Consider the following 24,591-nt stretch of genomic DNA (forward strand, 5'->3'; position numbering starts at 1 on the left):
CATTATTACTTCTTTATCTCAATATTTATGAACGGGCAATATTATCGGTTGATGTTGGAGAAATAAGCATGACCATTAGTATTTTGACTCAGAACCTTTAACCTCAAAAGGAAAGGATGCATACAGGTCAGGTTGTAGCTTTTATAGCATTCATCGAAGCTATTCTTGGTGTCTTATTTTGGAGGAAAAAAAACATTTCTGCAGATAGAGTCTTGCTCTGGCTGGTCATGAACTTGAAGTGGCAGATCTGTCTCAGTCATCCCTTGCTGGAATTGCAGACATGACCCACCACACTCAGTTTATGGAGAAATTTTGATATATGTTAATAGTGGGTTTTTAAATCTGTATTATTTAAATAAAATATTTCTACTTTTATATCCCTTACCCAAGCCTTTGTGGTATACAGACCCTCTTCAAGTTTTCATTCATAAAAGTTAAGATATTTTGGGAACGTGGGATGAGGATCAACACTGCTGAATTAAATTGAAAAGTTCAAACTTCTTATTAAGGAGATATTATGCCAATTATTTGGATTCTAAGATTCTCCACTGACTCTCTCAGGAAGACTCCACCATCGAGTTCAGACATCTCAATCATTTCTGAGTTACTGATGGAATACTGTGGTCTCTTTAGGGCTGAATTGACTATTCTTAGAAAGAAAGAGGTTTTCAACACCATCAGCTGAATTTAAAGAACATGCCTATGAATCTTTCAATTAAAACTAAACCAACTAACTTAGGCATGCTGACATATACCAGTAATCCCAGCACTGAGGCAGGAGGATTGCTGTAAGTTTGAGGCCAGCCTGTGGTACATAGTGTCAGGCCAACCAGAAATATATAGCAAAACTTTATCAAAACAAGGTGAGAACAATTTCTTGTGCCTTAGGTATTTAAATATGACTTCAGAGAACCAGCTCCCAGGACTAAACGACTAACCAGGTAAATGTTAAAATTCTGCCCTGACTCAAAGGAAGAATCCCACTACCCTGGTCACCTGCAAAGTTCAGCAACACCCTGAGTTTTCCTAGGAGGATCTCCAGTCAAGGATTGGGCAGGTTCAGCCCTCTTTTCTGAATAAAACAGTTGATAACACAGACTGGTTCAAAGGTTATGGGTCAGGTTAATGCCCACCCCCATTCGTTACAGAGAATTCCTCTATCTCCATAATAAGTTACTATTTCAGATTCAACACCCAGGTTCACCGTCCCCTTGGCTCTTTTTTATGATGTGAAATCAGTCCACCCTGAGTTTATCTCTCCTTACAAACAGGATCTCACTATTTAGCCCATACTGGCCTTGAACTCACTTATAGCTCAGGCTGCTCTTAAACTCTTAGAAATCCTCCTGCCTCGTCCTCCTGGGTACGGCAATTACAGTGAGATTACTAGCATGACCTGCTGGTCCTCTTGATGGTTACAGGAAATGTGTGATCGTTTTCAGTTGCGTTTTCCTTTTCCTTTTCAAACGTTCTCTTTCTGACTTGCTACTAAATAGAGAGTTTGCTCTAATAACCCAAAATAAAAGTCAGCCTCAAGGAGCCACCATGCAGAACAGAGGAGAATTTCAGAATTGAATCCTGTTAGTGCTGGAAGGAGCCTTAACAATCGTCTACTCTGAACTCAACTCCAAGGAGTTAGAACATGTTCACACCAACACTCGGGATCCAAAGGGCAACGAGAACCAAGTGTTTGAAAGTGTCAGAGCACATAGTTCTGGTCCAGCAGTTATACACAGAGGAACCTAGTCTCCAGATACATTCTGAAACACATACAAGGATGTACATATAAGGGCACTCAGTGCAGGGCTGGAAGCAGCAGCTAAGAGGCATCTATCAGCAAAAAAAGAGAATGTGATAAAGTGCAATATCCAAGGATGGGTATGCTTCCGACATAAAGAGGAAAGATAACTCTTGTATCAGAGAGTAGTGTTCACCATCTAGTCCCTTAAAATAATCCTGATGTGAGTGAGAGGGACCAGAACGTGTACACATGTGTAGTCATAGGAAGAATGACTGGAAGCTGCCAGGCTCATCTCAATAGTAGTTGCCTCCAAGGACAGGACTGAGGGGCAGTGGGAACATGTCTTTTGCAGTTTATTTTTACAGCCCTCAGTCCTGCCAAGGGAATTATACTTGCTGGTGTCCTGCCTGACTTGCTACATAACCTAGGGAATAGTGCCACCTCCCAGCACTTACATATGGTGGCCCAACCACTGTGCTACAGAATCAGGAAGGATTCTACTTGGGGCTGATGCTGGCTTAGTAACAGAAATACGTGGTGAGGAAGAGCAGAGGAGGCACCAGTTTCCACAGCTGGAGAACACCAGGCTTCCATCTAGGACTCATAGCTTGAAAATAAGCCTCCAAAGACGCAGAAGTAGCACTGTCTGGTGTACTTCGTGCAGAAAAAGAATTACCAAGAGATGAATGGCTGCTTGTGTTTTTAAGGTCCCGGGTGTTATCCCTACAGAGCAAGTGGTGTCGGCAACAACTTCTTCATCTTCGAAGTCAGCATACTGTTGGTTTCCTGAACCCTTTTGGAAGATGATTTCTCTAATCCTTAAGAAACCTCAAATTTACCCCACAAGCATAACCCATATCCAAACTAACTGCACGAACCGAAGCAAGAATGGAGATTTCCCAGACTCTCGTTGCTTATTACCATAAACCTGTTCTTGGTTCTTGATGAGTGAAGTCAATACGGATTATCTAGGCCTCTCTTTCTGGGCTCCATGTGACTCCACCTCAGCGATGGTTCAGCCACAGGCACATTCTATGCCCCAGGCTATAGTGGCTATGACAGAGTGAGTCCCACGATATTTGTTTGGAATATCAGAGAAAGTCCCATGTCCCTCCTACCATATTTGACTAACAAGATGAGGGTCAAGAGGCAGCTGGGGACCACAAAGGAAGTCTGATTTAAGATTGAGTCAACACTAAGAAACACACAGTTAAGAGTTGAAGAACCAGGGCGTCAATATAGGTTCATCAAAGGACTCAACTCCCCAGGCCCCCGCACTTTGTGTGGTCATCAGATGACTAAACTGAGTTCAGTTAATACTGACTGAGTGCTTACTTAGGGGATGGGCATTGTATCAGGCGCAGAACTGGACTACATCAGTGCATCCAGTAGACAAGAACTGCCCCCTTCCCACCTTCACGGAGGAGACAGGCCAGAGGCAATAATGACGACAAATTGTGCAGAAGCATCTTAGGGAATGATCGCTTTGGGAGGGAGAGGAATAGCCAAGAAAGGCTGGGAAGATGGAGAGGAGAAGGAGGAGGTGGAGAAGAGACCATCCTCTATGCCAGCTAGGGTGAGTCAGAGGTGCCTCGCTATTTGTTATCCATTAAGGCTTAATAGACCCGAAACAGTTAAGGACTTCACAATATTTGTACTACACTACCCAACACATGTCCAGAGGCAGTAATTTTAGTAGAGTTTTTTTTTTAAAGCAGTAAAATGAATATCACTTAGACATGTGTGAGACTTAGATGGGAGAGACTTGTTTCTGAATTCTGAATGAAGGCTGAACTAAATCATTCTAAAACATAGGTCCATCCTTAGATCTCAATTCTGAGATCCCTACACTTCTGAGCCCAGGCAGGAGGATCTCTAGAGTTTCAGGCCAGTCTGGGCTGCCCCCCCACACACACACACTCACACACTCACTTACACTCTTATATACTTATATACACACTCACACACATATACACCCCTAAATAAAATAAATACTATAGATCCACATTTTGGGAGGGGTCTGGAGATACTCTTAAAATATTCCATTTAAAGACAGGTGTAGTTTTGCACACTTGTAACCCCAGGCCTAGGGAAGTGGAGGCAGGAGGATCAGGCATTGAAACTCATAGCAATTTTGAGCTCAGCACAGTTACATAAAACCCTACCTCAGAAAACAAAGCAGCCCCAGCACGCTGGTATACACTTTTAAATCCAGCACTTAGGAGGCAGGGGCAGGCTTATCTCTGTGAGTTTGAAGCCAAACTGGTCTACATGGCCAGTTCTAGGCCAGCCAGGGTTACAGCGTGAGACCCTATCTCAAACAAAAAACAAACCCAGAAACAAAATATACAACAACAGGGCTCACAACATAAAGCTTCTGTCTAAATCCTGTAGCGTTGGGATACAAGGTAGGATTCTTTAGACACGTAAGACTTCTGCACTTCCATTGTTTATACCTTAAAACATAAAAACAGCCACCTATTTTTGTTTCCAAAATCAATTTATGGAAAAGACAGCCCATGTATTGACAACGTCTTCTACTGAACGTCAAGTTCTGTGATTCCAAGTTTCCCCAAGACCTATGAGTCAAAAGCCAGCAAGGCAGAAAGAGAGGAGAGGACCAGCCACCCAATGCCTCCTCCCACCCACTTTGCTGAGCGTGTGGCAGCTTCCTATAAGGGAACATTCTGTTGACTCTTGTCTTAGTTAAGACTGGCATTCCCCCCTTTGTACAACCGTATCTTGTTGTGAAAAAGAAAAAAAAAAACATCACCATAGAAACTCAGGTCTCTGACACACCAGGAAAGATTACAGATAGCCTACCTTTGACCACAGAACTTGTTTTTCAGTGGCTGTGTGTGCACAGGTTTTTATGAAGAGTCCAGTATCAGGATGAATGAAAGTGATATACAAGGCTGATTCTGTCTGCTAGGTTACCACGCCAGTTGACGGTGCTTCTATGGTATTCAGAGCTTAGGTTTTCCCATGATGCTGTAGCATCTTCCCTCAGCAAGGCTTAACTGTTGCTAAATAGGAGGCCGGGAGAATGGATGGGAAAACAGACAAGCAAGGTACCCTACCTTCTCGTGCCTCTACCTAAGAAAGACCATAGAATAACACGGTGTAGTGGGGTAGGGGGTGAGTCAGCCTTTCACTGTGTAGTTCAAGCTGGCCTCAGACTTTTGATCCTCAGCTCCTAAGTCCTCCAGTTATAGACACAACCCACCAAGCTCAGCTAAAGGTGGTATTTGCTTTCTTTTTTGGTCTTTGGAGACAGGCTCTTGTTATATAACTCTGGCTGTCTTGGAATTCTCTATATAGACTAGGCTGTCCTTAGACTTACGGTAACCATTCTGTCTCAGCATCCTGCATGGTATGAGCCACCAGGCCCTGCTAAAGAGTAACTTTCAATATAGTAAAGAGAGACACCTCAAATCATTGAGAAAGGAACGACTATTCCACAAATTATATTGAGATAATCTTTAGCAAAAGATAATCCTCACCTCCTGCCAATATTGAATTAAATTCCCAGTGGTTGAAACCCGAGCACAGCTGTACATACATGTACTCACAGAAGTACATAGATACTCAGCCAGGGGACTGGTATAGTATATAAATGTCAGGGAGAATTTAGCTAAATATTTCCTTCAGTGCGGAGGATGAACAGTGCCGTAAAATTAAAAGGCATATGAGAAACCCCAAGAGAAATGGTAATGGGCCTGACCACATAAAATACCAAACTTCTGAACATTAAGCAGGCCCTATAATTAAAGTGAGGAGATCTGTGAAGTGCATAATGCATAATATGCTAACTCTTTAAAATATAAACAGCTTATAAAATTTTATTAAAAGCCAGGCATGGTGGTACTTAGAGAGACTGGATGGCCAAAAAAAAAAAAAAAAAAAAAAAAAAAAAGAGAGAGAAGAAAATTCCAAAAGTAAATTGGATAAATGATACTAAACAATTCACAAGAGAGGAACCATAGATGGGAGAGGGGTGGGGAATGTCTCTCTCAGGACTTAGGTAAGGCAAAGTTGAACAAAAGTCCAGAACTTTTCTTCTTTCCAAATTACCAAACTTATCATTTTTTAACAGTGCTGATGGATGTGAAAGGAAACAGGCAATCTCTCACCCCACTGGCTGAAATAGAAAACTTTCTGGAAAGTGATATATTGTTTCTTAAGAGGAATCCAAGATGTTTACAATCTTTGACCTAGTAACTCTGCTTCCAAGAACTGAATGTCAGAAAGCATTTTTTTTTTTAAAAACTCCAAAATCGGAACAATTAGTCATGCGTAAAACAAACTTCTTTCAGCAAATGCTTATTTTTACCAAGAAAAAAAGAAAGGAAAGGGGAAAAAAGGAAGTGCCCTACATGTCCACTGCTCACTTCAACATTTTCTGAGCGACGACTATGTGTGCAACACCAGGGTAGAAGAGAAGCCCAACCTAAGACAGACTCAGTCCTTAGCGCTGCAGAACACACAGTCTGCAGGAGGTAAACATTGAACCAACTACTGATATTAGGAGGTTTGCTATAGGACAACACAGCCAAGGAGACATAACAGAAAGAAACATTTACACTAAGCAGTGTGTGAAGGTGAGGAGAAGCAGCCAGGGTGAACAGAATGGAAGAGCCTTCTAGGAAGAAGAAAACATGGAAGACCTGGAGTTGATAACTGGCCTCGATGTGAAGGGCCTGGGATTTCCCATATCCCTGTAGGGAATCCACACCTAGAGGCCAGTCTACAGTGGAATTGCTTTCCTGGGAGAGTGGATGGGGGCCTCTGGGGATGACCTGCCCATATGGGAGAAGGGCTTCCCACAGTGAAGATGCATCCTCTCTGCTGCATGTATACGCTCTCAGTTGGAGGCGCTCTGCCAGGCTAAGCCCCTGTGGTGGTTTCTCTCTCTCTCTTCTCTCTGGACAAACAGAAGAGTACTGCTTTAAAATCTGCATGTCTCTCATGCTGTCACCACTGGTTTGTTTTGTTTTGCAGGCCTCAGGAATGGGGGCGTGCATCTCTGCTTACTTTCTGTTTTAGATTTTTGAGTCATGCAGAACTGTAGCCAAATTAATCAAGACCATGCAGGACATCAACAACTGCCAGCGTCCTCTTCACTTACAGATTTTAAAAAGCAGCAACGCGTTGGACTGATCGCTGGTGAAAAGTGACAGCGGAGATAATGTGGATGGCTGTCTCCAAGTTCAGAAACAGGAAACGGCGCTTGCTGCACTTGCCAAGCGGCATGTCAACCCAGAAAGGGGTTATGCAGACAGTCAAGATCAGAACCAGAGCAAGACAGTTTGTGGTGAGGAGCAGTGACGAGTCTGTGTTGATGTGAAGGCAAACCCTCCTCTGAACCCTAGCAAATGCCACGCTTTCGTCCCCCACCCAAAACAACGCAACTGTCAAAGGCAGCACCGTGTTATTAATTGTGGAAGTGTGTCTGTCACTATTAACGTATCAAGCAGAAGCCTTGATACTATCACTGCTGATCGGTTGATTAAGGTTCACCCGCAGGAAGAGCCTACCCACAGCCTACCAAAACAACAGCTATGCATGACGTAGAGAAGCGTTTTTTGTCGCACTCCCAGGGGTGATGCAGGCAAACAAACACAGCTCATCCCAGTGGGTCTCTATGGCAACAAAGCCACTTGTTGCCTAGATGATGATCCATCCTCTGGAAGAGGCATCCCCTGTGACGGGAGGGAGTTTTTGAAGGTAACACGTCAACAGGAACGCCTCAGCAACAGCTGTTTGTTATTGAAGCAGACAGGGAGACAGAGAAGGTGAGGCTGCCAGAGGACACCTTGCAGAGGATTGCTGCCTTGCAGGAAGGGATGGGGAAGATCTGAGCAGTGTTTAGCTCTTGGGTGGAGGGGTAGATGAAGTATACACTGACATAGGGTGTCTATGGATAACTTACTGACTGGACGAAAAGAAAACCTTTCCTTCCGAACATCTGATCATCTTGCAGACAGAATTTCAAATCTCTGGTCTTTAGATTTGTCACAAACAGAAAAAAAAAAAAAAAAAAAAAAAAAAAAACAGGAAGAAACTGGAGAAAAACTGAGTAAGAATGGAAAGCAGCTCACTGTACTGTAAATCTTCCCTGAAGGCCTGCTGACTCCTGCCAGGCTGGCTATGATAGCTTTATTTTGACCCGTCTTGGATCCCATTTAGGGTTCTGTTAGGTAATGTGTTTGCTTGGGTTATCTAGTGCCTCATAGCTCCCGAGAGCAGGAGTATACTTTCCTTCTCATTATTGTACCCTTGGTGCCTGGAATAGAAAGAGCAGAGGTTTAATCATTCTTTATCAGTTATAATAGCAATGGCTGTGGTGGGTGGGTAGAAACTAGAGTGGGCAGTACAGCTAAATGATGGGACAGAGGCAAAGCTGGGCTGGCCAAAGTCAGGGTTTCTGGCTTCCAATCCAAAAGAGGCAGGAGAGCCGGGGTAGGGGGAGGGTGGTGTTCGAGTCTCTCCCTGGAACCAGGCAACCCAAGCTTAGAAGCCTAACTGCACTTGAGCCTTGTGACCTTGATTCTTCATATGTCACCTTCCTCACATGTGACAAGTGAGTTCGTTAGAGTGAGACCTAAAAATACCACAGGGGAGTTATTTACAGTTCAGTTGGCTCTTCTGAATTTCTGCTTTGTTTAGGAAGAGTCTGGATGATGAGGGTTGTATTTCGAGCTTGTAGCTTTAGCTCCTAGGAGTCCTGCCTGGATGAGAGGTGGAGCTTACATCTAGCTTCTCCCTGATGATTGCCTTTTGGACCACTCTGGAAGTGACACTCTGGAAGTGCGTCTAAGCTCTCAGTGATCTCTTAACAAAGGTATAGGTAAGTCACTTCCAAGGAAAAGATGAAGAATCCAGACCGATTCACTGTAGCTATAAAGGGCTATGTAGTTTGCCCTTGGATTATGCCTCCTCGCCAGTTGTGTTTGCTCCTCATGATCCTGAATGGATGGATGTACCCTGGCAGGGGCCAGAGGTTACCAGTGCTTCAAAGGTTGAGGAACTCTAAAGCCGCGTTGGGAGGGTGATGAGAACGCTGGCCAGCTCACTCACATATGTTTCCAGGAAGTTGTTGGGACTCCCTAGCTCCTTCCTCATCTCCTGTAGACACACTGTACTCCAAGGACACGTTCAAGCTTCGGTGGTCATCTGGGTCATTGAAGAAAAAAAAGCTGTTGAGATATGGTCATCCATGACTGCAAACCAGCAACTCAATACTACTTGGGCAAAAATAAACAAATAAGTAAAGCCTGATTCTTATCGAGACCACATTAAGTGGATTTTCTTCGGACTGCAAAAAAATAAAAAAGAAGAAGAGAGGCAGATAACATGGATGGTAGTCGTAGTGATTTACAGATAGATGCATTCAAAGGGTTGAAAATTTCTGTTAGGCTTCTTAACTCATCACAGAAGGTGTCCTTCTTAACCAGAGTTGTATTCCATTACATGGCTGCTTTATATAACGAACCCAGAGGAAGTGGCTACCCTGTCTTCCATAAAAGCTGTAGACATGCAGACATATGTGTAGATGTGGGGGGGATCATACATATATACATATAAATATACATATGTACATATGTGCACACACACACACACACACACACACACACTGTGGGCATTGCTCCTGTCTGATTTCTGTTGCTACGATAAACACTATGACCAATAGCAACTTGAGGGCTCTCCCATATCAATCATATCACACATGGCTACAGGGCAATTGATCTGGGAAATTCCTCAGTTGAGGTTCCCTCTTCCCAGGTGACTCTAAGGTATGTTAAAAAAGTAACAAGCAGAAATATATATATATACAGTGTTTGTATCTATTTTAAGTAAATTTCTTAAACTTTATTTCAAAGCCACACAATCACAAAACTGAAAAGAAACATGTTCTATAATTCATCCCTCTTTGTTCTGATAAGGCTTTCTTGGCACTAAAAATGAAATCTCTTCTTTCGAATTTATGTATGTATATACGTATGTATTCCTAAATGCATAAATACAGCCTCTTCAGTCTACATAGTGTTACTTGCATGTATGTTTTCAGGGCTGACCATTTGGTATTGAATAACCATTGCCGTGCTCTTCCCTGAGGAAGGCTTTCTCCCACTCTCGACATTCCTTAGCTGCCTGTAGGTCTTTATGTAGGGTTGAGGCCTCGTGGTCTTTCTTTAGTGTATCTACTGTTGTCTTGCTTAGCAATGTTTAGGAAGCCTGGGGGTGAGAGTTCAGGTGTAATGTAACCTCTTACGTTGCTAGGAGACACAATCTCATGGAAAACTCCCTCATACTCTGGCTCCTGCTGTCTCCCCGCCTCCTCTTCACCATTGGTCTTCATAATTTTGGAATTGTTAGTCAGGTGTGTTGTAGACCGGGCATCACCGTTGCTTGGCCTGAGGTTTTTCTCATTCAGTTAGGTGAGGAGGTTACTAGAATAAAGTGCTGTTTCACGTCCCATCAAGGCCATGTGCTAGGGGTTGACTCACCACCGCTGGGATGCCCTTTCCAAGGTCTGTAATGAATTTCTTTTGCCTACAGCAGTTTCTTAACGTGCGTGCGATCCAGATCAGCAGAGTCAGTATCACCTGAAACTGGTTAAAAATGGCCTTCTCGTAGCCCTAAGTCAGAAGCTCTGGGGTGGAGCCCGGAGAACTGCACTTGAACAGCCTTCCACGTGAGGCTGAGCAGATCCCTGTGTACTGTGCCCGTCATTGGCCACAGCCTCTGACTTGAACGCGTTACCAACAAAGAAAAACAAAAACCAAACCAAACCAAACAAACAAACAAATCCACCTGTCCTGGGCTGACCGGAGGAAACTGAGTAGAGACGGTGCCGCAAAGCACCAGACACTTGGAAGCCCTAGGATGAAGCAGGGAAATGTTTTTTATTCTAAGGAGGGGGGGCTTCAGGAAAAGAGAATGGGCTAGAAGTCCCCTCTGACCCATCAAGAAGAGACCCACAGGAAGAAAAATTAGACTCCATTCCAAAGAATGAAGCAGAAGAACTTTGGCAATTCACCAAGAAATGGAAGAATTCCTGAAAAGTGAGAGAAGAAGACAGGTACCACGTTAGTGAAAAGGCCAAATACAGCTTCCACCACAGAACCCGCTGCTGAGGAGAAAGGAAGAGGAGTCCCTGCCCAAGGCTGTTTATCTCCTCCTTTCTGATGGTATTGAAGACTGGGCCCTCAAGAGGCTGAACATTAAGATCCCCAAGTAAAACCAGAAAAGTTGGCCAAACCAATAGATACACACATCACAACACAGAAAGAAACAAAATCTGAAAACAACCAAAAATTGTAAGACTTAATAAACATCTGGTTCAATAATAATCTTAAATATAATGGCCTCAGCTCACCAATGAGGAGATACAGACTGATGGATTGGATTAATAAACTCTGTTCAACTGCTAGTTAGCTTCAAGAAATACACCTCACTGATAAAGACACCATAGACTGAGAATCAGAGAGTGGCAGACAATCAAGCCAATGGAAGCCAATATCAAGCTGGCATAGCTATTCTGATATCTGTCAAAGTAGACTTCAAACCAAAACTAGTCAGAAAAAAAGACCACTCTATATTACTACTAATAAATGGAATAATTCATCAAGAAGTCATAACGATTTTATCTAGACATCAAAATTCAGGCTTCCCAGTTCATACAGTAAACACAAATGGACATAAATGATCAGATAAGTTCTGAAATAATGAGTAATCCAAATGCCCCACTCTCATTTCTAAATAAGCCATCCAAACTACAAGCCAACAACAGCAGCACCAGAGTTCAACTATACTACTGATGAAAAGGACTTAATGAATCTACAGGCTATTCCATGCCACAGGTGTGGAACACTCACTCTTCTCAAAAGATAACATGACCCAATACTTCAAAGATCCTAAATACTCCAGGAAAAAGAAATACAGATGACCAGTAAATGCTTGAAAAGATTCTCAACATCCTCAGCCATCTGAGAAACGCCAATGAATACTGCTTTGAGATTCCATCCCACCCTAGCTGGGATGGCTGTCGTCAAGAAAACAAATGAGACAGTAGCAAGAACACAGGGACGGAGGAACTCTTATTCACTGCCAGTGGACGATGAACTATACAGTCACTATGCAAATCAGTGCGGAGGTCTCTCCAAAGGCTGAAACAAACTGTCATATGACCCAGCTATTCCACTCTTGGGTATATTCCTGGAGAATTCTAAGTCCACAGACCACACAGATATTCCACATCCGGATTTATTGCTTCACTATTTACAATAGCTAGGCAATGGAACCAGCCTAGATGGCCATCAGTAGATGAATGGGTAAAGAAAGTGTATATACCTACAAAGGAGAGTATAGTCATGATATTGGCAAGAAAAGTTGATGGGACTGAAAATTAAGTTAAGAAAAATGAGTCAGACTTTGAAAGATAAAGAACGTATGTTTTCTTTCATCTATGGAACCGATATTTAAAATTATAATAGTGTGTATGTGTGATTGTGTGTGTGTGTGTGTGTGTGTGTGTGTGAGAGAGAGAGAGAGAGAGAGAGAGAGAGAGAGAGAGAGAGAGAGATCAAAGTAGAAAAGGTAGGGTTGAGAGAGAGAAAATAATTGCACTCACCAGAAGTGGGGAAGAGGGACGGGAGAAGCAGACAGGGTACCAGTTACAACAAAGTGTGACACATATGTTTGAAAACGCGGTAATGAAAACCATTCATTTGTATGATAACTGAAACACGAACAAGAAGTAAATAAAAGTAACCACCTCTCACTTCCCACTAGGTCAGTGACACTTCACACTGCATTTCTTGGTTCCCTGGGCCAGAGCCGTCCTGAGAGTAGGGCTCAGTGGTTTGAGAGAGACTTTCATTGGCCAGATGCCAGATGACTCCAAGTCTAGAGAGGATGGAGTGTCTCCTGTCCAAAGTGAACTCATGGGTCTCCTGTGCTCATCTTCCATGCCTCTCGTGCCTTCTTTGTTCAACCCTTCAGACTTTGGAAGAATGGACCAACCAGTCCGGAGCCCAATTTCCTGCAGAGTAGCAAAGATTGACTACGACAGAGTTTCAGAGTGAATAGCAGCCCTACGGGTCAATTGGCTTTGCGACTTTTTTGAGCAGATCTCTTTTGTTGATGGACATATTATGTTGGAAATCCAATGTCGTGGAGGGGGGGGCCTTTCCAGCACGCCAGGACATTTGCTGGTGCAGTTCAGGCTCCACAGTCCAGTTCCTGGGATTCCGTCCAGTGACAGCCAACCTGCCCTCCCCCCATGCCCCCCCAACAAACTTCCACTTGCAGCCCAAACCTTGAACCTTTTTTCCCCTTTAAGCCTCACTCTGCCTCCCAAACACTTGGTACAAGTACTGTTTCTTGGAGAGAAAATCAAGACCCTCTTCCTAGGGGAAGCATCCTGTTTTACATGACAACCACCCCACTCTCTGAACAGTCTGCTCAACTCAGTTTTGAATTAGAATCCACCATAACACAGCTCAAACCGCATCGGCAATCAATCTGGGAGTCTTTCTACCTGAAATGCCCCCACAGCGGGTTCTGTTTTCAACAGTTCCCAGCTTGGGGCATCGTTTTTACAGGCTGTGGAGCCTTTAGGAAGTGAGGTCTGGTTGGCAGAAGCAGGTCACTTGGGATGAGCCTTCGAAGAGTATATACTGGTCCCTGGCCTTTTTTTTTTTTTTTTTTTTTTTGGTTTTTCGAGACAGGGTTTCTCTATGTAGCTTTTGCGCCTTTCCTAGAGCTCACTTGGTAGCCCAAGCTGGCCTCGAACTCACAGAGATCCGCCTGGCTCTGCCTCCCGAGTGCTGGGATTAAAGGCGTGCGCCACCAATGCCCGGCGGCCCCTGGCCTTTGTTCACAGTATCCTGACCTGTTTGGTGAGAGGCCGCCATGAACGGAGCCAGTCTTGACTCCAAGGCTTTCCTGTTATATTTCGTTACTTTTCTGTTGCTGTGATAGAACAGGATGGCCAGGCAGCTTTTGGAAGAAAGAGTTTATTCTGGCTTATGGTTCCGGAGGATTATGCTCTGGGATGGCAGGGAAGCCTGGTAAGGAAGCAGCGGGCATGATAGCCAGAGCAGCGAGCTGAGTGCTTATATGATAGATACAAGCAAGAAGCAGAGATTGAGAGCACTAAAATGATGAGAGGCTTTGAAACCTCATAGTCCAACCCAAGTGATGGACTCCCACCAGGACATATGTACCTTGTAGACCTCCACCCAAACGGCACCACCACCTGGGCACTAAAGGTCAAATATATGAGCGTACTGGGAGACGTTCTCATTCAGATCACCACGCCCACCCTGACGAAGTGACATCTCTCCGAAACCAGGACCCCAAACAAACCTATCTTCCCGTCCCTTCTGCCATGTGCTCTGATGGCCACGGCAGGAAAGCACTAATACACTGAGTCCTGTTAAGTGTCTATCCCCACCCCAGGCAGGTCTGGCCACCCTTTACCTATGCCCGCAATGACGTTGTTCTCAACTTCCTCCCCATCCCACCTGCTCTTTTGGGAAAGGTCCCTGGTCCAAAGCCAAACAGCACAATTTTCATAAGCTGCTGTGATGGATAGAAAGTGAAAAACTGTAAGAAGCAGATTGATAGGACACCAAATCCGTCCTTCCCGAAGCAATTGTCATCACTCAGCAGGGCACCTCTGACTGTCTGTCCCCTTTGACCTGTGCTGAGGAGACTGCACAAACCCTCTTCCCTTTCCCCAACCATTTCGGCTCTGGTAAAGGGAACGGCTTTGCTTTTCGATCTAAGCAAACATCCCCGATCCCCAGGTGAGTGACAGAGGCGTGAACGGACTGTGGCGGCCCAGCTCTCTGGTGGGGACGTTCCCTCCACTTTTGCCCCAACACCCATTAGTCAGCAAACTGGGCTACAGAACTGCAGGCCCATGGCCTCTCACTGCGGCCTCCAAAGGACTCCTCCCAGGTTCCGAGTCCTCCTAACCAGTATTTCCTGAATGCAGTGAAGATCACATGGGTCAGATTCAGATCCTTTAGTCAGAGAGGGTAGGACAAAGCGCAACCAATGGTGGGCCGGGTCTCACACACGCCAAGGCCAATGATAACCATCTGCCTCCAGCATCTGTTTCCTATCTCCATTCTCTCTTGCTCTCTGACTCACTGGTGGAACACAAAGGAGGTGGCCTACCCATAGCCACTGGAGTTTAAGTTCAGACAGACTCAAGCAACTACTCCAGGTTGCGGAACCCAGCTGAGGTGAGCTGGAACCCAGCTGAGGTAAGCCGGCAGTTATGCTGAGGCCTCACGAGGCCTAACTTAAACTGACCCTCAAATATCTTATGATTATTTGATTTTTTCCTTCCTTAAGCATCCTGTAAGCATCTTTTAAGGTCTCAGTACACTCATTTCTAAATTAGGCATAATGAGGGCATCACCTAGCCAGGTTGTTCTCAGTATTAAAAATAATAGAGTTGCAAATACATGGCATAAATACTTATGTATGTTGTTGCCATGATATTGTATTCATGTGCTATTGGATTTGTTATTGTTATGTAATATAAATAGAGAAATGATAATTTCTACAAATCTCAGAGTAAAGAAAGAGTTGTTTTAGCATCAACTAAAAGCCAAGTGTAGTAAGCACCAAGACTTTTCAATCATGAAGAAATAAAGGAGGTGTGTGGTGCTTTGATACATGTCCTCAAGACTCCCTCTCTCTTTCGCCCTCTTTCCTTCATTTTTTGGCCTCCTTCCTTACTGTAATAAGACTGAGACAAATCGACCAAATCCCCTAAGCATCCTCTTCATCTCAGAATTCTTCCCTTCATCCCGATTCCCACTCCTTACTCCTCTCTGAGAATACAGTGCTGTCCCACTTGGATTCTTCCCATGTGAAGTGTGATGGCATGGTGTGGTGTGGTGTGGTGTGGTATGTGTGGTGTGGTGTGGTGTGGTGTGGTATGTGTGGTGTGGTATGGTATAGTGTGGTGTGGTATGGCATGGTGTGGTATGGCATGGTGTGGTATGGTATGGTATGGTGTGGTGTGGTGTGGTATGATGTGGTGTGGTGTGTGGTATGGCATGGTGTGGTGTGGTGTGGTATGGTGTGGTATGGTATGGCATGGTGTGGTGTGGTGTGGTATGGCATGATATGGTGTGGTGTGGTATGGTATGGCATGGTGTGGTATGGCATAGCATGGCGTGGTGTGGTGTGGTGTGGTATGGCATGGTATGGCGTGGTGTGGTATGGCGTGGTGTGGTGTGGTGTGGCATGGTGTGGTATAGTGTGGTATGGTGTGGTATGGTGTGGTGTGTGGTATGGCATGATATGGTGTGGTATGGCATGGTGTGGTGTGGTATGTGTGGTATGGTATGGCGTGGCGTGGCGTGGCGTGGCATGGCGTGGTGTGGTGTGGTGTGGTGTGGTGTGGTGTGGTGTGGTATGGCATGATATGGTATGGTATGGCATGGCATGGTGTGGTGTGGTATGGTGTGGTGTGGTGTGGTATGGCATGGTGTGGTGTGGTGTGGTGTGGTATGGCATGGTGTGGTGTGGTGTGGTATGGCATGGTGTGGTATGGCATGGTGTGGTGTGGTATGGCATGGTGTGGTGTGGTTTGGTGCCACCAGGAGGGCTTTCCTTCCTACAGATTTAAAACAGAGTCTTCCAGAGATTAGAACTAACTGAGGTAAAGGGAGGGAAAATAAACTGCAAGATGGTCTGTGACAAGTTCCATATGAGTCATTCAGGAAACGTGAGGGACAGGTCACTACCCTGGGCAGAAGGAAACTGTGAAGATCTGGTTCAAAACAGTATTCTTTCCTAGAGAAGAGTTAGCTCCCAAGAATCTCGTAGTTAGATTAGTCACATTTTAATCTCATCTTTTGTAAAGCGTTTTCACGAACGCACACAAAAATAATTTTCTGTAAGCTACTTAGACAGGTTATGGAAGGTTCTGCCCATTTGACAAATGAGGAAGCTGAGGCTTTGAGAGAAAATTCCCAGGGTGGCAGCCGGCAAGTGCAGGGCAGGACTTCAGGGTAAGCCTTGGGGAACGCTCTTGGCCCCCTTTCCTCAGAGACCAAGAACATTACGTGCCAGTGTTAAGCAGGGAGCTTAGCATTTTATATATATATTTTTTTTATTATATTTATATATATATATTTTTTTTCATTTGCCTTTTGAAACTCTGTCTTTGGATTTGTGAGACCGTCTCATTGTGTAGCTTAGGCTGGCCTCAAACTTGGAATCTTCCTGATTGAGCCTCCCATAGGCACATGCTACCAGCCTCCAGGCTTCTATTTGTTTATTAGTGTGTGTGTGTGTGTGTGTGTGTGTGTGTGTGTAGGGGGAGGAATCCCAGCATCTCATGTGTGCACGTGCTCTTCTCGAGAACTCCTCAGGATATGTCATTCACATACTTTCCAGAGCTGAGAACAGCTTTGAGGAGAGGAGTCAGGTAAATAATTTGGGTCAAGTCCTAAAAAGCTGCAGAGCTGGCGTGTCAACCCTCAGGAAACCTGAGGCCCCCTGAGATAGTGTATTGCTTCCACACTGAACACTTTGGCTTATGAGTGAACGTGAAGTTGACAACAGAGAGCTAGGATGAGCCTAACAAGCAGGTTTAGCCAATTTGACCATCAGCCAGGCCCGAGGCACAGTTGCGGAATTAAGGCCAGGCTTTCCTCAGCTAAGACCTGGAATTACTCAGCTATTCTCGTGAATACCAACTAGGAAATTGCTTAGGAAAAGACAGTAACTTAATCTGATAATCCCTTCCTTTTTGCTGCTCTCTGGGATTCATGGGTTCTTCAGAACCTCTTCAGTGGCTGACGTACATACCTGGTTCTGGAGGCCCATTCACACCTATCACTCATGGACACTCCCTAACCATGAATTTGATGGCTTATGCTTCTGCGAACGAATTCAGTGCTTGCTGTCACACCGGACATGTGGGCCCCCTGGAAAAGTACCTTGGCTAATGTGAATCCAGGAATGTTGGGAAAATTCTCTTCTTTAGAAACAAAAATGAAACAGGAAAAAATCCAAGAAAGATATTCAGAACCAACTTGAAGAATGTGTTCATAAGTCAAGCACATCCCAACCCAAGTACTCATTGTAGCAAAGGGAAGTTTGTGGCCTTTTTGTAATTCTAAATATTAGAAGGTTTCTGTGGGTTACAGCTCAAAATTCTAAAGCATGACTGAAGAATTTTCTATTGGGCACGCTGTACTTTTACCCAGATTTCTTCCTTCTCTTTCTCCCCTTTTAGGTACAGGCCAACCTGATCTGGTGAAGACGGTGACTCAGACCATAGACTGACTAGTTGTGGTTTGAAGGGTGTCACTTCAGAATTCTAATCTCTTTTGTCATGGACCATCCCTGGGGATTCCAAAGTATTACTAGCCATAAAGGAACTCCCCTTCTCAATGAACCACAGCTCCCAACAAGAAATGAGCAACTTATGATAGCGAAAATGGGACATTCTAGAATAACTAACTAATAGTAAAACCATGTCAAACCTCTCTGTGAAACGCATTGCTGACCATATTAGGGAAAGACACACATGTGACAGACATAAGGTTTCATGAGAAGTGAGCTGCATAATGGTTTATGGAAAACTTACTTAAGAAAATGTTTGTTATTCCTTTTTCCCAATAGAACTTGTTAGACGAGAAGAGAGTACTTTTTTTTTGTTGTTTTGTTTTTTTGTTTTTTTTGTTTTTTGTTTTTTTTTTTCAGCTACATAAGGATGAATTACTCTAGTTTGGGGGATCAAAACAAGTATCCCTAGGTTTATCTTAATTGAAGTCAAGTTTCATAAAATTTACACATACTTACTATGTACCACCCTGTACTAACAAGTACTCAGGAGCTGGCAAGGCACAGTCCTTCCCTTCAAATATCCTGCTGTTCAGCAGAGAAGTTCACACTACAGCCACAGGAGTTTTAGTACTGCCTGAGTTACCAAGCATCCCCTGCTCTGTTCTGTCTTCAGCATGAATATGTGAGATGACCAGATTTGTGTGCCGTCTTCATTTGACCCAAGGTCTGTCCATGTCTTCAGTACAGACTTCTGTGTGTGGTTTCATATTTATTTTTTAATAACCTATTCCAAATAGAGACACCTGTCCATATGCGAACAATGCTACAAATCCAGTGCCTGCCGCTTGGACAATACAATACGCTCACCCTTCAGCCCAGGTTTAGATCTCAAAAGGCAGCAGATCAGTCGGAACCAGAAAGGAGTCTCTCTGGAAATACCAAGAGTGCTGCTCAGAGCAACAGAGTGCTACAGTTAGAGTTAATTCCAGCAAAAACTTTCCCTGGGCGCCGTGTCAGCATGCTGAACACACAGAGTGAAAATAGGACCGGGCTTCTCATGCAAGTCGTGTTTTTAGAAAAAGCACATCACATAGAAAATGCTTGAACTTTTCAGTTTCAAAATTCCCAAGTGGAAGAAGGATGGGGGACTTTTTTTTTTTTTAAAGGATTAAATGACCCAGCTCGATTATCCAACTGTATTTGATCGGTATGTAAAAAGCAAACAAGCCCACATCCTCACAAGACCTGCCTGGTTGTGTAGTTGAGCAATACACTGAACTCACCCGTTTGAGTTTGTGAATTCATAAGCAGCATCAAGTAGTGACACGCAGAATCTGGAGCTGTGACTTCTGCTTCCCTGAACTTGCCCTGCAGGGAAGGACTCCCTTATTCACATCAGGAGACACTGCATTTAGGGAATATGCTAAGGAAGAGGGAAGAGAAAAAGAAGAGGAAAACTGAAAGAGAGGAAGAAAAGAGGGAGGGGAGGGGAAGGAAGCAGAGGGAAGGAGGGCTTGGGAGAGAGAAAGAAAGGGAAAGAAAGAGAGAAAACCTCTGTGGGCATCAGTGTGGGGGAAGCGGGGTTGTAAATAGGGAAATGGATGGACCTTATGGCCTGAATTTGGTATCAGGAAGTTTAAATGAAAAATGAACTCATTCAACGTTTTCTAAACTTGCCTACTTATACAAATAAAAATGCATCTGGGGAGATGGCTTTGGTGTGTTAAATGTTTGTTATACAAGCAGGAGGACCTCAACTGTAATCCCGGAACTGCTTGGCAGAGACAGGAAGATCCCAGGTTTGCTCACTAGTCTGTCTATCCAGCTGGGAAACTGGGGTCAGTAAAAGACCCTGTCTCAAAAAAAAAAAAAAAAAAAAAAAAAAAAGGTAAAAGATAACCTGTGGATTCCAAACACACAAACAATGGGAAGAAAAAGAGAGGTGGGGGAAGGAAGGGGAAGGGAAGGGAGGGGAGGGGAGGGGAGGGGAGGAAGGGAAGGGAAGGGAGGGAAGAGGAAGGGAGGGAGGGAAAGAGGAAGGGAGGGAGGAAGGAGGAGGAAAAAACCACCAGACACCATGCATTATAGGAATCAATTTACTATTCTGATTTGAAAAAACTCTAACAATCTCTACCGTTAACATGTAGCCCCTGATAATTCATATCATCAAGTAGGTTGACCTCACTGATTCACTATGCTCTGTGTATAATAATCTGCTCCTTTGATTAAGGTCTTTATCTCATGGTGATTTCCTTTCTTAAGCCCCGCCCCACACTTCCCTGCATTTCCCTCTTGGGGGGTCTCACCTTTATCCATATATGACGGCAAAGCCGCTGTATCCTAGTCTGCATCACCTGCCTGAACCCTGCTCCGTGCCCTGTTAAAGAATCATAGTGCCTAAGCCTTCCTTAGAAGCCTGTCAGAGTAGCCAAGTTCATTGCAAGAATTGTTAAACTTTGGAAAGAGAGAGGAGTGGTTTTATCACAAAAAAAAAAAAAAGAAAAACATTGAAAAACAAAAACAAACAAAATCTTGAGGCTCTGAATATGCCTGAAGTCTGGAGTCAGGTAATATACCCAAGGGAACCAAACCAAACATCTTGAGTTCACAGTCCCTCGGATTCAGAAATAGTCTTCATATGCCTGCCTGGAAAGAGGTTGTTGGCCACTTGGAAGTTGTCACCGACTGTGGGGGACATTCACGTGTGTTGACGCATACGTGAGCTGTCACTGTAGTGACGCTTTTGTGGCGATTAACTCTCAAAGAGACAAGTTGCTTTGGCTCACAGTTTTGGATGGCTCTGTTCACGAGGAGTTATCACCATTGCTTGGGGACTGTGGAAGCCTTAAGTGGTGGCTGGAGTGTGCAACAGAGCAAAACTACTCCCCTCGCCACTGGGCAGAAGAAACAGAGAAAGGGGAACACCGTCTAGGACCCCACAATCCCCTTTTCAGGGTGATATACCCTCAAAGACCTCATGGCCCTCCTGTTAGGCCTCACATCACAGAGGTTCAGTAAGCAATGATGCCACTCTGGGGAGCATTTAACCCCGGGCCTTTGGGCTAACACTCAAGATCCAAACCAAGGCACTAATCAAGCATGAAAATGAACTACTCCAGATCACTTTCTTACCACATGAAGAAGTTTACACACTCACTTACTTGTACTCCGCCATAACTGGCTAAATGCTTTGTCTGCACCATGGTGTTGTTGAGTGAGTAGTATACACGGACATTTAAGAAACAAAGCCTTAATCCTTACCTTTAAGTAAATCACAGTTAAATGGAATAATACACATGTGACTAAATTTATATAATGCTATAATGTGACATACAGATATTTAAAGACTCTATAAGACCATAGAGAAGTATAAGCAGAAGGGTTGTCCATGTGTGTCTGTGTGTGTGTGTCTATGTCTGTGTCTGTGTGTCTCTGTGTGTGTGTGTGTGTCTGTATGTGTGTGTGTCTGTGTGTGTATCTGTGTGTGTGTGTCTCTGTGTGTGTCTGTGTGTGTGTATGATGCTTCAATTAAACCCAGGGCCACAAACATGTTTGAAAAGCCTTGTATCACCAAGATACATCTGCAACACTGGCTATGTTTAGTTTTATAAATAAATACAATGACACTAAAGAGACTATTTTTCCATCATTTTGCATATTCAAAACCTTTGTTTTGCAAAGTCTCATCCATGCCCAGTCTATAAAGACAAATGCGCATATATAAGAAAGTTGAAAACTTAATGTGTATCATTCATTGTATTCCTAAAACCTTGTGTATATTTTTGACTATTTGATCCTGAAATACAGTTTCCTATAAAAAAAAAATTACTAAATACTGTTAGATTTTTCAGAATAGCCCAGTTAGTACACAACACTGCTGCTAGACTATTGTAGTTCTGTAATAATCGAGTAGTTGAACTAAAAATGTACTGCTTTTCTAATAAATTTCTTGAATTAAAACACAACAAAATGACTTGGTAAGAGGCTTAAAATATATATTTTTTAAAGATTTATTTATTTATTATGCATACAGTGTTCTGCCATCGTGTATGCTTGCCTGCCAGAAGTGGGCACCAGATCTCATTATAGATCGTTGGAAGCCACCGTGTGGTTGCTGGGAATTGAACTCAGGACCTCTGGAAGAGCAGTCAGTGCTCTTAACCACTGAGCCATCTCTCCAGCCCTTAAAATATATTTCAGTTGCTCATCCTTCAGGTCCAAATATCCTAATGGCCAGAGCTGTGTAAGGGAGGGGTGTCAGTCAGGTACCTACTACTATAGTAAGATGACCATTCTGGCGCCCTTTGATCGCATTACAGAAAGGGAGTGTCAGCGGCCCAAGCTCAGAGGTATGGAAGGGAGTAGCAAACACAGCTCATTTTTATGATTTGGAGATGTATGCCCTCTCGAAGATGGTGGGAAGATAAGAACAAGCGGGCTGACTGCTGGGGGGCCTTGGGGGGAGGATGGCATTCTGAGAGAGCAGTGCTTGTACATAACAACGCGGGAAGAGGAATAGAGACCAGTTATCCCCATCACACGTCACACAGCGCTGGTCCCTCTGCTCTCCACAGACTCACACCGTCAGCAGAAAGAGAGGCAGAACCAGGCATTTTCCATACTCTAGATCAGTGGTTCTCAACCTGTGGGTTACGATCCCTTTGGGAGGTCGCATATCAGATATCCTGCACGTAAGATGATTACATTATGGCCAATAACAGTAACTAAATTACAGTTATGAAGTAGCAATGAAATAATTTTATGGGTGGGGGTCAGCACAACATGAGGGCTTGTATTAGAGGGTCACAGCAGTAGGAAGGTTGAGAACCACTGCTCTGGATTCTGAAGCCTAGAGCCCACTGATGCTGGAAAACAGGAGGCCAGCAGCAAACCCAGAAGACAGAGCACACCACTGTAATGGCTGATCTGGAACAGCATGCACCAAGAATTTCAGTGACAAACACATCTTGAGAGACTTGTGTTGTAGGCTTGTTGTAAATTCAGTGTTACTAGTTCAGGCTACATATATAGATGGGAACTTTGACCTCATTTTTCTGAGCTATAAACTTTATTGAAAATCAAACCTCTAAGGAAATGTCTTAAGATGCATCTCTCCATTTATCTCCTCTTGTACCAGTTTACACCTGTAACCCCAACACTCAGGAAGCTGAGGTAAGAGATTGCAAGCCTAGGTCCAGTCTGGACAACAAAGTAATATCCTATCATCCATATGTATGTATGCATGTATATATATCATATATATGTCTGTATATATGTATATCATACATACACACACACATCAGAATTTAATTAGAAAACTGTATCATCTAAAACAGTGGTTCTCAACCTTCCTAATGCTGGGGATCCTTTAATATAGTTCTTCATTTTGTGGTGACCTCCAACCACAGAATTATTTTCACTGCTACTTCATTGCAAAAACTATGCTACTGCTACGAATTGTAAATATTTTTGGAGACAGAGGTTTGGTAAAGGCGTTGTGACCACAGGTTGAGAATCACTGCTCTAGGTAGAGAGCTGAGCATAGGTAACAACAAGTCACTTGGCTGTAACAGAGTAAGTGGAGAATCAAGGTGTGGGAACTTGGGTTGGGAGTGTACGCAAGGTATTAGTGGGGAGGGTCTATAGCTTGATTTGGTGGTCAATAAATGGAATCTTCAAAATGAAACATACATAAAAATACGAAGTCAAGGTGATGTTATCAAGTTTAACTATTTTATTTATTACTATTGTGTGTGTGTGTGTTTGTACATGTGTGTTGGTGCATGTGTGGAGGTCAGAGGACAATTCAGGAGTTGGTCCTCTCCTTCCAATATGGCTTCCAGGGATGGAAATTAGGCCATTAGGCTTGTATAGCAAACACTTTTAACAGATAGACCATCCATATAGTTTTTAATAGTATACATTCTTCTTAATCTTGCCAAAAATTTGCAATCACAGTTTTTAAAAGGAATTTAAGAATTAAAAGATGTTTCAAATTGGTGTTCCAGGAAGATTTCTTTAGAGTTATATGAAGGGTGGATGACAAAGCACACTAGATTAAAGGCAGATGTTTACAAGGGAGCTGATAGGACTGGGCGACTGACCAGCAGAGCAGCCAGGAAGAGCAGAGCTGATTCTTATTATGGAAGTCTATATGAATGGGAAGGGACGGCTTGCTTTAGCATACTATTATTGCCATTCAAGTTTGACTTTTTAAAGGTTTTTTAAATTTTTAGCTGTGCGTGCATGTGTGCGTGCGTGAGTGCGTGCGTGTGTGTGAGAGAGAAAGAGAGAGAGTGTATGTGTGTGAGTGTGTGTGTGTATGTGTGTGTGTTTGTCACATGTACGCAGATACTCTTGGAGGACAGAGACATCAACTCCTCTGGAATTAGAATTATAAGAGATTGCCAGCCACCTGCTAAGGGTGCTGGGAGTCAAACTTGGGTCCTCTGGAAGAACCATACAGTCTCTCAACTCTGGGCCACCTCTCCGGCTCTGAAACCATGCTCTTGAAGTCT

The 24,591-nt window shown here is 43.8% G+C and overlaps 1 protein-coding gene across 1 annotated transcript in view; it reads right to left on the bottom strand.

Moving 5' to 3' along the window:
* The window catches only part of Arfgef3 (ARFGEF family member 3), a 180,457-nt gene that overhangs the window by 127,227 nt on the left and 28,639 nt on the right, over nt 1-24,591 (bottom strand).

Source organism: Peromyscus leucopus, chromosome 8a (assembly GCF_004664715.2).
Source record: "Peromyscus leucopus breed LL Stock chromosome 8a, UCI_PerLeu_2.1, whole genome shotgun sequence".
Lineage (NCBI taxonomy): Eukaryota > Metazoa > Chordata > Mammalia > Rodentia > Cricetidae > Peromyscus > Peromyscus leucopus.